This window comes from Dipodomys ordii, unplaced genomic scaffold, assembly GCF_000151885.1.
Source record: "Dipodomys ordii isolate 6190 unplaced genomic scaffold, Dord_2.0 Scaffold27, whole genome shotgun sequence".
In the NCBI taxonomy this organism is placed as follows: Eukaryota; Metazoa; Chordata; class Mammalia; order Rodentia; family Heteromyidae; genus Dipodomys; species Dipodomys ordii.
The window spans coordinates 19,327,015-19,330,926 of NW_012267243.1; positions in this window are offsets into that span (position 1 = coordinate 19,327,015).

Below are 3,912 nucleotides of genomic sequence, written 5' to 3' on the forward strand. Positions count from 1 at the left end.
CGCTTCCGGGGCTGGGGGCGGGCGGTGGCGTCGCCGAGCTCCGGGCTGGCGGCGCTCCTCGTGCTTTTCCTTTCTCTGCCGCAGAATGGGTCGCAGCGGAAAGGACGCCGACCGTGGTCCTGACGCCTCCGCAGCGCCTCCGCTGCCCGGGCCGCCGGGTCAGGCCAGTGCAGGCCCCGGCGGAACTGAGCCAAGTCGGGCTCTCTTCTGGCCGAGTCCCCAGCCTTGCTTGGGTCTTTTGCCATAACAGCTCAAACCAGGAGATGGTCCAAACCAGAGTTCTTCAGTTGTTGAACCAGAAGCCGTTACTTTTCTTGTTTTGTCTTTCAACCTCTTGTGTTTGATTCTATGTGACCTTAGGAATGGTGTTGGGATCATCTTTTAGAGGTTTCTCCAGGGGCCATGGCAGTCTGCAATGGAGTCTGTTTTTCACCTGGTCCAAAAGCGTAATGATGCTGGGCACTGGTGGTTCACGACCGTAATCCTAGCTACTCAGGAGACTGAGATCTGAGGATCATGGTTCAAGGCTAGCCTGGGCAGGAAAGTCTGAAAGACTCTTTAATAAACTACTGAGAAAAAGCTAGAAGTAGTTTAAGTGGTAGAGTGCTCGCCTTGGGCACAGAGCAGCTCAGGGACAGAGGTCAGGCCCTGAGTTCAAGCCCCAGGATCAGCAAAATACAGCTACAGTAGGTAGCTGTATTGCATCTGGCACATCTTTTACACACATGCCATTGTTTATCTCATTTGCTTAAGGAGGAAACCCCATGATTTGCCCAGCCCACTCCATAATGCATATCTTTTGTTTGTATGGATGTTAGCAGTTTCCTAGCTAGGAAGCTACAGTGAAGGCAAACAGCTCATTTGCTGGAATGAAGTCGCTGAAAACAGGGGCTACTTCCACCACACAAAGGAAGTAGTAACTGTGTAACCCACACAAGCACTTCCCAGCACTATCTTCCCGGAAGTGCGATCTGTGAGCTAGCACCACTCACACTTGCCAGCAAAACTTCCAGTATACCCTTGAGTTATCAAAAGGTGGTATGTGAAGGCAAGACAGTCATGTGGCATTCTGTCCCAGGGGGGAGAGCAGAGGGTAGCAGGACTGTGCTTCTTATAGTCAGTGTCCTCTGGGGAGTTGTCAGCAGAAGGACCCCAAGGGAAGGGCAGTTGAGACAAGAAGCACAAAGACACTGTGGGGATTTGATCAATAGGGAGAAAGCAGGGACAGTCCTTAGTCCAGGGGATGCCATGGTGAGACCCCTGTATGTAAGACTAGTACCTTTCCAAGTGCACATAGCTTAGACTTGGTACTCAGGATGTGCTCCGGCAGGGTGGGGGCAGTGGTGGTATTCAGCAAAAGGATTAGTCCAGAAAAGGAAAAGAGTTGAGGGTCTAGTTGTAGCAGTAACCCACAAGCCCTAGAAGTCCAGAGTTGGTGTTCAAGGAATTGTAAGACACCAAGTATTAGTTTGAGCCTAAGTGTAATCCATTTTAATCTCTTTTTTTTTTTTTGCCAGTTTGGGGGTTCAAACTCAAGGCTTGGGTGACATTCCTGAGCTACTGTACTCAAGACTAGAACTAGTTCTCTACCACTTGAGCTACAGTTCTACTTCTGGCTTTTTGGTGGTTAATTGGACATAAGAATCTCATGGACTCTCCTGTAGAGGCTGGCTTCAAACTGTGATCCTCAGATCTCAGCCTCCTGAGTAGACAATTAAGTGTGGGGAATTCAAGTTTCGGAGCTCTAATAACTCTACACTTCATACACTGGCTTAAAACACACATAAGGAACCAGCCTTCAAATACAAAGCTGCTGGGGACCCTGGATGAGGGTTGCACCTTTTGTTCCTTACCAACCTGTCAAGAGCTATAAGAAAACCGTGTTCTACCAGCTTAGACAAAGCATGGTGGCAGGCCGTTCTACATTGGAGAAGGTGCCTTTCATAGGACACTGATTTTGCTTGGTAGATGGCCTTTGCATAGCTGTCAGGTATGTGAATCAATGAGCTCTCTCTCTGAATGGGCTGTTACAGTGGTCCCCATTAAAGTGCTGTTGTTGAAAAGAGGCAACCTGCCTGCCATGAGTGACCTATGTCAGAAACAGCTGGACATGTGTCTTTCCAGTCAGAATTTATTAAATAACAACTTCAAAAGCTATGTCAATATCCTTATTGTTAACTTTCCAGGTACAACAGAGGTCACTTGATAGGCTAGGCCGTTGACAACACAGGTCCTTTAATGGGGTTGAACTTGGGACCTGTCACTCTTAACCCTTCTGACCGGTGTTCAACTATTTGAGCTGTGCCTCCACCTCCGGATTTTTGCTGGTTGCATTTGATTTCTCAAATCTCAGTCTCTTGATTAGCTAGGACTATAAGCACAAGCCACCTATGCCCAGCTCTTTATTCCAACCTTAATCTTAACTAATATTCTCAGATTACACAGCATATGTCACAATAATATAGATGATGGCTAGGACAGCTGTGTGTGTGTGTTTGCGCGCACGCGCACGCATGTGCATGTCAGTGCTAAGGCTTGAACTCAGGGCCTGGTCTCTGTTCTTAGCTTTTTAGCTAAAGGCTGGTACTCTACCACTTGAACCACGATTAATTGGCGATTAATTGGAAATAACAGTATTACAGGGGTTTCCTGTCCCGGCTTGCTTTGAACCATGATCCTAAGACCTTAATCTCGTAAGTCCCTAGGGTTACAGGCATGAGCCACTGGTGCCCAGCTAGGAAAGCCTCTAAAGGGATGTAGGGTCAAAAGAACCCTTGCCTCTAGCATTGATACAAATGCCAAGAGATACAGTTGCAAAGAAGGTCAAGGCAGGTGGTCAGATAAGATACTAGTAACAGTGCCAGAGATGTGGAGGCCTGATGCTGTGAAAACACAGGGCTCCAGGATAGGTGACCATTTAAGTGCATCCCATTAAATGGGAGCTGAGCTGAAGTCCCACCATCAGAGTTGCAAGTTGTCATCTGTTGATTCTTTTTTTTTTTGGGTCTGGTCGTGGGGCCTGAACTCTGGGCCTGGGCACTGTCCCTCAGCTATGCAGCTCAAGGCTAGCGCTCTACCACTTGAGCCACAGCGCCACTTCTGGCTTTTTTCTTTTTGCTTATGTGGTGCTGAGGAGTGGAACCCAGGGCCGCAGGCATGCAAGGCAAGCGCTCTACCACTGAGCCACCTTCCCAGCCCCCATCTGTTGATTCTTGAGGTATGATGGGTTGGTGTGTACCTGCCCTCCTGCTAGCATTCTTTTCACATGTTCGGCTGAGGGGGTATACATCAGTCTGGATCTGCTGTTTTTGATGTTTGCTGAGGCAATTGTTTATTACTATAATTATCAGTTTGCTCCTCATAGTGTGATGATAAGTGATTGTTGTTTACTTACATAAACACAATATAGAATCATTCTGTTTGGAGGCACTTGTACTCAAAGCGAAATGGCTTAGGTCAAAACAACTGTATTACATAATGGAATGGGTTAAAGCTAGCTGCGATCTTACATCCTAGAGTAACCCAGAGCAAGCTGCCTAATGCAAGCCATTTCTTAGATACTTGATACTACAATTGGACTCATAACAGACTTCTATACTGAGAAAATTGAGAACTGAACTGAGGAGTGGTGTTTCAGTGAATGGGACAGTACTTCAACAAGGAAACAAGATTTCTCACGCAGTCACGCTGTGTCTGAGGGACCAGTTGTTCCGCCACTTGTAAAACGTCTACATGAAAGTACGTATTATGGTTATGACGCATTGGTAGAATTCATCTGACCTTATAACAACAGTCAATACTACCAGCTCCTCAAACAGAAAGAAGACCTCTGAAGAAAGGAGCCCAATATATGAAACATTCTTTTGAAAAGTGGCAAGTGGATTCTACTTGAAAACTTGAACTGTTCATGCG